The sequence below is a fragment of the Ruditapes philippinarum genome, unplaced genomic scaffold (genome assembly GCF_026571515.1).
Source record: "Ruditapes philippinarum isolate M1 unplaced genomic scaffold, ASM2657151v2 ctg767_1_1_1_1, whole genome shotgun sequence".
NCBI lineage: Eukaryota > Metazoa > Mollusca > Bivalvia > Venerida > Veneridae > Ruditapes > Ruditapes philippinarum.
Genome location: NW_026866214.1, coordinates 43,024 through 57,364, shown reverse-complemented (window position 1 = coordinate 57,364; position 14,341 = coordinate 43,024). Strand labels below are relative to the sequence as shown.

The window sequence follows — 14,341 nt, the reverse complement described above, 5'->3', positions numbered from 1 at the left end:
GTGCTCAAAGGTGAGCTTTTGTCATCACTCTGCGTCCGTCGTGCGTCGTGCGTCCTTCAAAAAATGGCGTCAAACTTTTCAAACAACATCTCCTCCTAAACTACATGGCCAATTGCAACCAAACTTTACAGAAATGATCCTTAGGTGGACCCCTTTCAAAGTTGTTCAAAAATTTAAATTCCATTAAAAACTCTGGTTGCCATGGCAACCAATAAGAAAAACTTAAAAAATCTTCTTCTAAAAAACCGTAAGAGCTAGAGCTTAGATATTTGGCATGAAACATCTTCTAATGAGTGCCTACCAAGTTTGTTCAAATCAAAGCCCTAGGGTCAAAATTGGCCCCGCCCCAGGGGGTCATTGATTTTCCCTATATGCATATAGTAAAAACTTAAAAAATCTTCTTTTAAAGAACTCAAAGAGCTAGAGCTAAGATATTTAGCATGAAACATGTTCTAATGGGTGTCTACCAAGTTTGTTCAAATAAAAGCCCTGGGGTCAAAATTGGCTCCGCCCGGGGGTCATTGATTTTCCTTATATGTGTATAGCAAAAACTTAAAAAATCTTCTTTAAAAAAACCCAAATAGCTGGAATTTAGCTATTAAGCATGAAACATCTTCTAGTGAGTGTCTACAAAGTTTGTTCAAATCAAAGCCCTAGGGTCAAAATTGGCCCCGCCCCAGGGGGTCATTGATTTTCCTTATATGACTGTGTATAGCAAAAACTTAAAAATCTTCTTTGAAAAAACCCAGATAGATAGCATTTAGATATAAAGCATGAAACATCTTCTAGTGAGTGCCTACCAAGTTTGTTCAAATAAAAGCCCTAGGGTCAAAATTGGCCCCGCCCCAGGGTGTCTTTGATTTTCCCTATATGCATATAGTTAAAACTTAAAAAATCTTCTTTTAAAGAACCCAAAGAGCTAGAGCTAAGATATTTAGCATGAAACATCTTCTAATGAGTGTCTACAAAGTTTGTTCAAATAAAAGCCCTAGGGTCAAAATTGGCCCCGCCCCCGGGGGTCATTGATTTTCCCTATGTGCATATAGTAAAAACTTAAAAAATCTTCTTTTAAAGAACTCAAAGAGCTAGAGCTACGATATTTAGCATGAAACATGTTCTCATGGGTGTCTACCAAGTTTGTTCAAATAAAAGCCCTGGGGTCAAAAATTGGCCCCGCCCCGGGGTCATTCATTAGCTTGACTTTTTTTTTTTAGATATATACATATTATATATATACATATATATTTAATATTTATATATATATATATATATATATATATTATATATATATATATATATATATATATATAATGTATTTATATTTATATATATATATATGTATGTATGTATGTATGTATGTAATGTATGTAATGTATGTAATGTATGTATGTATGTATGTATGTATTATGTATGTATGTATGTATGTATGTATGTATGTATGTATGTATATATATATATATATATATATATATATATATGTATGTATGTACAGTATATATATATATAGTTTGTTCAAATAAAAGCCCTGGGGTTTAAACTGGCCCCGCTCCAGGGGCCTATATACAGGTGAGCGACTTTGGGCCATCATGGCCCTCTTGTTATGGTTACGTAACAATGTCTATTTAAAGATTGTCAACAGTGATTTTATTGCACACTTTCGGTCCTTCTATGCTCAAAAAGGGGCGTCGTTGACTTTAAACCACTTGCCCCTCACCGCTGTGGGTTCGAATCCCGACAGGGACTTTGTATTTTCTCATGTGAGGAAGCTATCCAGCTAGCTATCAGAACGTCAGTGGTTCTACTCAGGTGCCCATTCGTGTCTGAAATAATGCACGGAAGTGCACCTGAGGTCTTCCTCCGCCAGTAAAGCTGGAACGTTGCGATATGACCTATACTGTGTCAATGTGACTTAAAACCCAAACAAACAAACTATTTTCAAAAGGAAAAACATGCAGGTTGTGAATAGTGTATATCACTCTGTTTTTTCATCTCATTGTCACAATGTCACAACCCATAAGGATCCCTAGATTCGTCCTCCATGCTGAGTACTAATATAATGCTATCAATGTATTAGATTGCAGTGAAAAGGTTTTAAGCCAATTAAAATGAAACTTTATCCCTTTAAATAATGTTAAAAGAATATAATGAAAAGTCTGCCTTAAATGGCCGACAAATTATTTGCTCGGAAATAATAGCGTATGTTATATCGGCAAGAAATTTTTGCTATTTTCGGTCTTAGAAAACTAGGTGATTTATTAGATCTTCAGTCATCTAACTACATTTCTCTTGACATTAATGGAGGAAAATAAGACTTAATTGAATTGTGTGTTTAAGATAGTGCAATAGTTAATTTTCTTTTGTTCTCGGAGGTTAGCAGACTCGATGGAAAACTATGTTCCGTTATTTTTCTGAAACCGATAGCTTTGATTTAGGTACGCGCTTTATACGCATAATGATGTATTGTTTCTATGAATTGTTTAGGAGGCCTGACCTTTTAGTTTCTCTCTCGACTAGAAATGAGATTTTTACTGGCATATTGTTATAATAGTGCTATTTTTGTTGTTGTCAGATGTTGTTTATTTGTTTTTGATTTGAAAAGCATAAACACCGTAAATAAATATTTTTATATCGCATAAACCAGGGTGCAGGAGTGTAATTAAGCCATTTAACAACTTCGGAACAATTAAATTAAATGCACTTTGCATTACACAAACATTTATGTAAAAGTGCACAGAAGTTACGTTACACTATAGTGCGGCGTGCGCATCATTGAAAATACAATGCATGAATATTTTTTTTACTGTCAACTGCTCTTATTTTTGGTATGTCTAAGGGATATAGAATATCAGATTCGTGCCGATTTATTACATTTATTGAACTTGTTAAATTGAATAAAACAATATCATGCGTGCCTATTATTTTACTCAACTTATTCAATAAATTGAGAATAAAACCTAATCTTGTTCAATATCCTCTATTATATTTAATATTGAATCTTGTTAAAAACTTTACAATGAGTCGGTTAATTACAATTGTTTCTGCAGTTTTATGAATTAAGAGTTCTGTAATTGATTGCATGTTTATAAATGGTGCACACATATTTATTTTTAACAATATTTATTTATTTTATGCTGGATTGTGAAGAAAGCTTGTTGCTCTCGCGTCTGTTTCCATGGAAACTGAAAGAAGCTAACTAACCAATACTGTTATTATATGAAGAAATTATGCTCGCAACACCAGTAGGGTTCGAACACACGATAACCATGTTGAGAGACAAACATATTCACTGCTAGATCATCTCTCCCTTAGTTAGCTTCCCCCCCCCCCCTAAAATGATACTACATATATTTATGTTCTATGTTGATGAAAATATTGTTATGATGCCATATTTACATATCAGGATGTCACAGGTCAAGAGGTCAAGGTCATTCGGTCTTTCATTATCATAAGTTTCAGATTCAACTAATTTAGCCTGTTTAAATCAATTGGCGTATTAGTAATGTAAAGAATGTTTACACCGGGGGTTTCCCCTTTTCCCGCCAAAAAATCTAGCTATACATATAGAGATGCGGACAGTTTCTGGGTCTGGATGGCAGGTGTGGGTCTGATGGGATATTAAATAGTTACTAATGAACAGATAGAGACAAAAATGTTCCTTTTACAATAATTAAGAGTTTATCTGTTTTTAAAAAGGACAGCATTTGAAGAAAAACGAAACAAAATAGGAAGCTAAGAAGTCCTTAATGCAATAATATGTTTTTAACTGAGTCTTTTTGGGTTTTTTACCTTTTTTTGTTTGCTCAATATTTTATGATAAAACTGATTTCTTACTAGTATTATATGAAAATATACAATATAAAATGATGTATGGTGAAATGAAATTCTTCACAGTGTTATGTTGAAGCAAAGAAGTATTTTTTTTAGCCTAATTTGTCTGCGGAGGAAAAGTTTAATTCTAATTTAGGAGGATTTATCTAGAAATAAAGAGGGAGACTGTTCAATAAGCTATCAGTCATGTGATGTGGCACCAAGTAGCATTGCGAGTAACCGATGGCAACATGATGTATGTCATTCTGAAATTAGTTCATACTTACAGCACTTTGATACCAGTTTTAGTCTAGGCTTTGTTGTATGTTTGTTTGTAAATTTTGAATCAGATAAGAAGAAAATTCTGTGAAACATTTACCGTATTTGGCATAAACGATGCTCCTTCTTTGCATATTGGGCTGTCTTGTATGTTTGTAAACTAATTTAGATGTAATGAAACTTACCTGTCACAAGTCATGCCCAGAGTAAATTTTGAATACCAATTGGTGGGGGAGACTTAAGTTCAATAATTTAATTGGGTTTTAACTTTGAAGTAAACAAGGTTAGCTTTTAAAAAAGCTAGTAGCGACTCGCTTCGTAATTTTATTCCAGAGGTGTGTTTAAATGTAAAAATGACAGTTCTGTACCTGAAGAGACTTCAGCGAACATCAAAATAAAAGTGACATATAAAGTTACGGAAGCCAGTTCTCTCAGTTTAACAAAGGGGAATATGAGTATATATGAAGATGCATGTAAACAGATAGAATGAAGTCCCTATGTCTATGCACATTTACTATATGGCCTGTTGACCTTGACCAAAAAATGTTAGATAGGTAGAATTCATAAAGATGTTTCTTTATACGAAGTTAAGTTGTAATATGTTATTTAGTATTGGAATGAGTGACAGACACAAGTCCTATACAGGAATATATTACTGAAGAACTCTCTTGGGTGTGGGCGAATTTAGATTCATGGGGCATGATTATTTGATTTGTACAAGTTCTCAAGTCTCGTAAATCCCGGTCAAACTAGACCGGGAGAGACCGGAAGCGAGCGGACCGGAGAATAGTATATCCCAGTAAATACATACACAAAATACCGGAAAGGATAAAATACCGGAAAAAAAGAAAAAGAAAATATGCACAGAACCAGATGTACACTTATGTTTATTAACCAATTAATTGTTAATTATTTAACTTACTACAGAGACATGTGAAATCGCTAAATCATAAATCAAAAGTCAGTGTAAATATGATTTATTGAAAAGAATTCATGAAAACAAATATTTTAATCATCATTATATCTTTGCGCTCAAAGCAATACTTGCTGCTTTTTAAAAATGGCGTGAAAATTGAAGGTTTTTTGACGCTATGTAAGATCAAATTTGATTGGCTTAATTATTTTGGATTCCAGCCCAGACAGATAAATTTTGTAGAAAGCTGGAAGCCAAGCTTAGATTAAATTTTTGGATAGATTCGGAGTTTTAGGTTGTTTCTAAGTAAAATCCTACCGTAATACCGGCTCGCCGTGGCGAGCCGGCATAAGGTCAATAAAGGAGAAGGATTTTATATGACTTAGTCTTATTTAAGTAATAATTTCCATGTTATATATGCGATTAATGACTGTTTTTTGCTGTATTTATCACCATATTTCGGCTTTAATATAATTTTGACATGTTTTGCTCATTTCAGCATGGATTATAAGTCCTGTTTGTAAATCTTAATTTATATTACTTTCTTTGTTCACATATTTTACTTTTTAAATACATTTTTCAAAACTTTCATGAAAATTAGCATGAATCTGAAGGCATGCTGCTCTAAAGATCTGTATAAATTTGATATAGATTTTATCAAGTAACTTGAAGTAAAGTACAGTGTAAAAATTTGCATACAATGAAAATATTGATAAACTCCGCCCACCCACACAAACTAAGTAACCCCCCACCCCACCCCCAACTGAAGGCAGTGATGCAGTGATACAGATTAAAGGATTTTTTTTCTGATTTTTGACAAGTCTCGTATTAAGTCAAGCCAGTGATATCTAGTTATCCATAGGAGGGTTGATTTTGTATGAAATGTAAAGGTAATTTACGAGAAATGTGCAACAAGTGGCCATGTTCCTCCGGGGCATATGGTCAGCTTTAATGTAGTTACCTAATTCGATCTTTGAGGCTTACAGCGTTAAAACAGATGACCCTTCAAAGGGAACCTGGCAGTTGTAACGAGTAACATTATTGTCTTCAACAATTACGCGTGATTAGAACGACCGGACAGACGATTGGCCTGTTGGTCCAGCGAGAAATCCAATTTACGTCGTGATGAATTGACGGTAATTGTCGTCTTGTTGAAAACAGACAACTGTTGGTTGATTTGAGGGTTTCGGAACATATTGTTTTAGAAAATGAAAGAAAAAAATTCTACGTCGTCATGTGTCATAGTTTTGAAGATGATATAAAAGGAGTGGTAATTGGGTTTGGACTGGTGTTTTGTATTGTTTTTGGGTATAATAATTAATAATATCCTTACCAGTGTACTATATTGTATCAAGATTTTGCAGGGGGAAAAGTGGCGGGAAAAAAAATCTATAGTGAAAAGAGTGGCAGATAAACTTTTCAAAAGATAACGATATTGATTTTTACTCGAGAGGGTTTTTATTTGTGATATATTCAAGTCAGATTTTTGCGATAAATCTGTCTTAAATACTGTACAAATCATTTCCAAGCAATATTTTTGTCAAGTGCATACTTATGCCGAACAATTTTAGAATTTACTGCGTTTAGATGTCATATTTTTATTTTACTATGGAATCCTGTACAGAAATGAAAATGTGCGTGTCTGTCACTATAAATTTCCAAGCCTATAATTATTAAGACACTGAATTTGTGATCGTTTTTAATTTTGCTTTCATATAAGAACTAAAAATGTAAACCAGAATTTGAACTACTTTTATACAATGTGAAGTCATTTTCTTGTCTTTTAACTTGAAATTAAATTATCACTAAGACTGCATGGCTGATTTAACCTGCTTAAATGTTTCTCAATTTTCAGAAGTTGTTTGTGTAGGTTGACAAAAATGAGGCAATATTTTTTTTTGCGTACCTGATACTGAGAGGCCTATGGAATTCTTTTCAGTATATAATTATTGAGCTGTCACGGAAACAATGTGAATGTATCATCAATATTTTTGTGTCAATCAATAATTAATACAGATTGGAAAAAATCAATAACTTTGCGTAATTGATAAAATGCCTAGAGTTATGAAATTCTCCTAAAACATATACGGAAGCAGGTGCCTAGCCAAATGGTCATGTCTAAAAATAGGCTGTCGTTAACTTATCTAATTGACATATTTCATAGCAGTAATGACATAAATTGTTCAGAATAAAAGACGTGAAGGGGGCATATTTAAAGGAATACCATAAATTTGGGGGGCATCGTGGCCCCGAGGGGTTACCAAACAAAATGCAAGCTAAATTGCAAGCTTTCAAAAGCTTGCTGCAAGTTTAAATTTTCAAGTTGTACTGGCTAGAAATTTGGGAACCCTTGCGGCAAGTTTTGCGATCAGTTATTTAAAAAAAATCTGACTGCAAACTAGTTAATATTTAAGCTTGCGCAAGCTTAATCGCAAGCTTAATCGCAAGCTTGCGCAAGCTTAATCGTAAGCTTGCGCAAGCTTATTTGCAAGCTTGCGCAGGTTTATCTGCAAGCCTGCACAGGCTAAGTCGCAAGCTTGTGCATGTATAACTACAAGCTTAATGTATAAGCTTGCGCAAGCTTAATGTATAAGCTTGCGCAAGCTTAATCGCAGGCTTGCAAAAACTGTAAACCCTATTTGGAAAGGGAACTGCTACGTATAACCGTCTCTGAATCCTATATAACATGCAAAAAAAAAAAGGCATTAATTACCATGATAAACTTATTTAATCATAAATTGTAAAAAGAAGCTGATGTTAAATTTTTCATATACTAATGTTTTCTTCCAATTACCATGGTAAATAGTCCAGCCTTGATGGAATGACATTGAAAAAATCCAGCCTAATTCCAGCATCCCTGAATGTTCTTAAAATGTAAAATTCTGGGATGGAATTCAGCACAGGAATGTTTGGGGTAGAATTTTTATGAGTTTAACATGATCACATATTTCTTTCACAAAATTTAATACATATCCTTTAGTCAAATACAGAATAGAACAGCCTACATTCACTATAACACAAACAGTTTTTTTTCTAGCTGCAGGTTTTGGTAGGTTCTTGTTTTTCTTAGAATCCAACACTTTGTTTTAAGCAATTATTTTGCTCTTAGTCTGTCAGTGACAAACTATTCAATCTTAAATTTGTTTTAAATGTTTCTGATTATTTAAATTACTATTTCTTTTATCGGTGTCCATTTTTAGTCCTCGGCCAGTGTTTCCTAGAACTTCTTATGGTTGTGCTGACCTTTAAAGATAAAATTCATAATTAATTAAATACAGATGCAGTAATGAACTATGTTTTATTGCATAAATGCATATCTTTTAATAACATCGAATCTAATGTTTCAACAGTATTAACTATTAAATATTAACTATGCTTATGCATTTTCAAAAAATACTAAAGCAATGCAGTATATCTTATTTCAATGTGCACAAATGTTTAACAATTTCTCTGTATGAGAATTAAGTAAATTTGTGACAATATTTATTACCCAGTATGTATTTTTTCAAGAAAAGATGTGGAATAGAAAAGTATTGAGATTTAATAATATACCTTTTCAGGATTAATACTGCACATCATTATTAAACACTGCCGCTATTTCTCACAGTCAGCACTTATGTCCCAGCCTGCAAATTATTTATGTATAATGTAATTTTAGATTGTTCCATTGAAAACACAACACATACATGTAAAATAACAAATGATTATGATTGACCCTGTTCAGCTGTTCAACTTAACTACTGATTGTACCATTTAGTCCTATTTAATCAAATTGATTTAATTTGTTTAACTTGCAGGAAATGAAAAAGATCTACTAACATGCCATTTAAACAATATAAACAATCATTAAAAAGAAATCATTGAATAATTTATATTTTACAGATTATACATGTATAGATTAAAAAGAATTATCAGAAAAACAAATGCATGAAGTTGAAAATATAAAAACAACCTTGATCTCTTGTTACAAATGTTAATAATTTGATATATAACCTGTTTCTGCATGAATGTAACTTAAGGTTTATAAATACCTGATTCTGTTGTATATCTCCTTGTCCCAGGTGATTCTGATTGTTATCATACCAATACTTAAACATTTTAAATGTTAAACAAAACAATATTTCCAAAACTGCTAAAATATCAAGTACATCCTCTGCTCTCTTTGCTGACCCAGATATCTTAGAATTCAAATTTTACAACAGTTACTGTAAAACTGGACAGGTCTATCATTATGTAAAGCAGGGTTAATCTACTCATCATTTTAACTTTCATTCTTTGAGCGTAAAAAAAAATATCAATTAGCTAATAGATATATAGATTTTAAAAATCATTACAAATTTTTGTACAAAAAGATTGCAATGTCCTTCTAGACACATTCTGCATATGAAATTTATAATGTTATCTCTCCCCAAAATAATCACATGGAACAGCCTGATCTGTCGGAATGACCAGGGAGTAAATTAGTCATGCACAGATGGTCAATGAATTTTATCAAGGCTCTGATGTGTGTAGCGTAAAATCTCAGTGGATGTAGTATTTATTTTCCTAAATAAAAGCAATATATATTGATTATTTAATATAGAATATATATGAGATTATTTCATGCACTTTTTTTGTTTTGTTTATTCATTTATTTATTGTTATCCAAAAACATGAATTCTTAGAATTTAAAAATGGCAAGCAATGCAATCCCATCTTGATTATTATAGTGTCTGAATGATTGAATCACAGACTTTAATTAATTTATAGTTAAACTTAAAGCCTGTAATTAAATGGATATTATTTCATTGTACATAACTTCATGTAGATTTATTGAAATAATAATATGTATTTAACAATCAATTCATTTACTTCTTTTGCACAGACATTTTTTCTGAGATACCCTTTTCCAACTACATGAAATGTATAAAGTGTCAAATTTCAAATCATTTACAGTAACTTGCATTAAAATAGATGATGATTTTATATTTTCTTCGTAAATTTACAATACTGAGCTGAATATATAAAATAACTAATAACTAATAATAAACTTTAGCGTGGTAATCTAGTTTAAACTAGTTAATTATCACTGATACTATCATTTTTGGATTTTTTTTTTTAATGTGTACTTTTTTGACAAAAATTTTCTAAGTGTTTCAATTACTTTAACAAGAAATTTCTAAGTGTAGATTTGTACAAAAATTTTCTAAGTGTCTACTAATTGCAAGCTTGCGGCATTGCAAGCTTACATCAAATGTTTGCAAGCTTGCATGAATTTTAAACAAGCTTGCAATATATTTCAAAAGTCATCGCAAGCTTGCGCAAGCTTGTTGCAAGCATGCAGCAACCTTGTATTTAAGCTGTAAGCTTGCGGCAAGCTTGTGACAAGCTTGCGGCAAGCTTGTCGCAGGCATGCATTTTGGTTTGGGTAAGATCGTTGACATCAAACAACTTCCCCTCATCCTTGTAGGTTTGAATCCTGACAGGGACTTCGGATTATTTTGTGTTAGGATGCTATCCTGCTAGCTTATGGAACTTAACTTAGGTGCCCATTTCTGCCTGAAATAATGCACAGAAGGGTACCTGAGGTCTTTCTCCACCTGGCAGTAAAGCTGGAATTAGTCACCACTATACTGTATACTGTGTTGGTTTTGACATGAAACCAAAAACAAACCAACAAACAAAAAAACCATCGTAATTGTTTGAACAGAACATGTATTTTTCTAAAATTATAAATAACAGGTATGAAAGTAAAATGAAGATAAATAATACTTGATAGATCTATATGGATGTGATGTAGATGTAATTTGTCATCCATTATTGATATATCATTTGAAATGCTTTGGAGTTGTATTTATTAGTAATGTATTTCATAATATGTTATAATATTTCATACATTCATACATGATGTATAAGAGTTGAAGACAAAATTTATTTCTAAAGAGAAAAAAAAAACAACAACAAATGAACCCTCAAAACAACACGGGCCTGACCTACCAGACTATCAAGTTACAATTGTGAACTGTTGACAAGTCGAAAAAAAGTATTTAATGTGTAAGACTGAACAGAAAAAAGTTTCCTAAACATCTTGGACATATTATCAAATATCAGATCAGTGAAGAAAAATATATATGAATCTACCACAAATGGGTCTTAGTTAAGACTAAAAATTATATGGTTATAGAAGTTGATTTATAGTGGGTTGAGAATTTAAGAACTCAGATTAGTTTTGCATGTCACATTTCAAACATTGATGCCAAATTCCAGCCCTGCAAAAAAAACCTAAAAAAAAAACACCCAAACAAATAAGATAAATTCTGAATCTGTATTTTTCGTTTAAATTTCTCTTCTCCTTTTTTATTCCCCGCAATTGTTTTTATTAGATTGTTTGAGACATCATCTATAATTAAACTATATGGGTAAATTTTGCATGAGGTTGAAGACGAATACCACCAGTTTAATTGCATGTCGGAAGCCATTTTAACTACTCAGCCGTGCAACCTGCTCGCAACAATTTCCTGTTTTGTTTCCAAATATGGGCATGACTCACTGACATAGAATTTCAGGGTAAGAATAATAGTGTTCTTTTATCTTGTTTCTTAAGTCTTTTTCCCTGCATCTGAATTGACTCGTGTGACGGGTGCAAACCTGAGGATCATCCAGCCCAAAAAAACAGGAAGCTGTTTAATGATTCCATGGTCGCCTGGCCCTTCAACGTTGGAATGAAGGGTTTTAGCTCTAATCTGTGGCCTGAACACTTATGTTTCATTTTATTTACAGCATCAATTTTAAACAATGGTAACAATATTTATTTAAAAGAATATGACTGTTAAAATTTAATTACAGATAATCGATTCCTGGTTACTTCCAAGACTGTTTCTTTTTTTCAAAACTGTCAAAGGAAAAGAAATGTAAATTCAAAATCTAAATAAGAAGGTTATAAATATGTAATAGTGTTTGAAAATATTTTGTCACATAACAGCATGACGACAATTCTTAGAGTCTACAACTCTTCTCTGTATAAAAAAGGAATTTGTTGATATTAAATCATATATAACAGGGTAACATGAGACTGTTGTAAATCTATCAGGAATAAGGCGAAAGCATTGTCAAGTTTTCAAAGAGCGGAATCGCTGATTCAGTGCCAGAGAAACGAAGAAATGTGAGTAAAATCATAGACAATGGAGAGAATTTTTGCGTGACTGAGAGACACATTTTGTGGTTAAGGTGACTTCCTATGGTCCTTTTCCTTGTTGATGGAATTTATACTTGTAGGGGGAGGGGGTGGGGGGGCAAGGGGTGGGGGTCACTGTGATGGTATAATTGACTCTGATTTAATTTGCATTGTCCTCTGTAATTATCAGAATTTTAAATAACAGGAAAGTATTTCCTGGTATATTAGACTGACTACTAACACTGGGAAGAAAATGTTAAATAGCGTACTTAAAGTAGCCTGGTAGCTCAGATGTTAGTGGCGTGCTCTTGAATATTAATCTAAGGATCCCTAATCAGGGTGTAATTAGTCAATTTACAATTAACCTATTCTGTGAGGAGTATATCATAGTGTTGGATTTTTATGCCCCCACAATGTGGGAGCATATAGCGTTGCACTTGTCCGTCCGTCCGTCAGTCCGTCCGTCAGTCCGTCCGTACGTCCCGAAATCTTGTGAACGCAACTCCTCTTAAACCGGATGGCAGATTTTGCTTAAACTTACAGGGATGAACAACCTTAATGTGTAGATGGTAGTAAAGGAAGGAATTTTTGCTGCGACCAAATTTAACAGAATTATGGCCCTTTGTTGATTTTTTCACTAGATACTATGTAGAAATTTTGTGAACGCAACTCCTCTTAAACCGGATGGCAGATTTTGCTTAAACTTACAGGGATGAACAACCTTAATGTGTAGATGGTAGTAAAGGAAGGAATTTTTGCTGCGACCAAATTTTACAGAATTATGGCCCTTTGTTGATTTTTTCACTAGATACTATGTAGAAATTTTGTGAACGCAACTCCTCTTAAACCGGATGGCAGATTTTGCTTAAACTTACAGGGATGAACAACCTTAATGTGTAGATGGCAGTAAAGGAAGGAATTTTTGCTGCGACCAAATTTAACAGAATTATGGCCCTTTGTTGATTTTTTCACTATATACTATGTAGAAATTTTGTGAACGCAACTCCTCTTAAACCGGATGGCAGATTTTGCTTAAACTTACAGGGATGAACAACCTTAAGGTGTAGATGGCAGTAAAGGAAGGAATTTTCGCTGCGACCAAATTTTACAGAATTATGGCCCTTTGTTGATTTTTTCACTTTATACTATGTAGAAATTTTGTGAACGCAACTCCTCTTAAACCGGATGGCAGATTTTGCTTAAACTTTCAGGGATTAACAACTTAATGTGTAGATCGTAGTAAAGGAAGGGATATTTTGCTGCGACCAAATTTAACAGAATTATGGCCGTTTGTTGATTTTTAGTTTTCAACTTGTGGCACATGTAGTCCAAAAAATATTTGACTAGAGTCATAAGATTGACAGAACAGTGGCGTGTGGGGGCATCAGTGTCCTATGGACACATTTCTAGTTGTCACTTTCATTAGACAGAATGTTATGAGACCAGCTAGCTAAGGTCAGTAAGAGCTCTGAGACTTGGTTTCTGGGGGTTACAGGCTCTGCAAGTCTCCACCAGATTGTTTTTTTTTATCACCTTGTGACAATTATTAACATATGATATTTAGGTTATGTTTTAACAGGGAATAATAACTATACCTGCCAGCCTGTAATTTGAACTGGTTAATAAACGAAGTATTTAAGTCTAGGTGACATTTTGTTTTGCTACATTCTAAGATTATTCCTCTTTTATAATTGATTTAGCACTTACCTCACTGGACCTGTCTTGACTTTTGATTCTGCAATGTTATGAAGCTATAAAGCTAGCTTACAGAACGGAACATCGGCAGTTCTGCTCAGGTGCCTGTTTGTGCCTGAAATAATGCACAGGTCCTCCACCATCTGTATAGCTTAGAGAGGCCCCATTTAACCTAGTACAGAGGAGGTGCGACATAAAACCAAAAAAAAAAAGAAAAAAAGAAACACAAGTAAAAAAAATGAAACACAAGCAAAAACTAAAGAATCTATCACCCCTCACCCCCACCCCCAAAACCACAAAAAAGTGCTTTCAGGACTGGATGCAAGTTTAAATAGGCTTGCAATAAATCATACAGTGATCAGAATAAACAGGTGCTTGTGCTCGCAATAAACCATACACATTGAAATATATAGACACACAATAAATGATACAGTGATTCTGTTTACCCTCTGAGGATGTAGTTTACTACACTTGAAGGTGCAATTTGTTAATAA

The 14,341-nt window shown here is 33.3% G+C and overlaps 1 protein-coding gene across 2 annotated transcripts in view; it reads left to right on the top strand.

Annotated features, from left to right (window-relative positions):
* Positions 1–14,341, top strand: part of LOC132731735 (tRNA (guanine-N(7)-)-methyltransferase non-catalytic subunit wdr4-like) — an 81,590-nt gene that overhangs the window by 26,561 nt on the left and 40,688 nt on the right. The window lies entirely within an intron of this gene.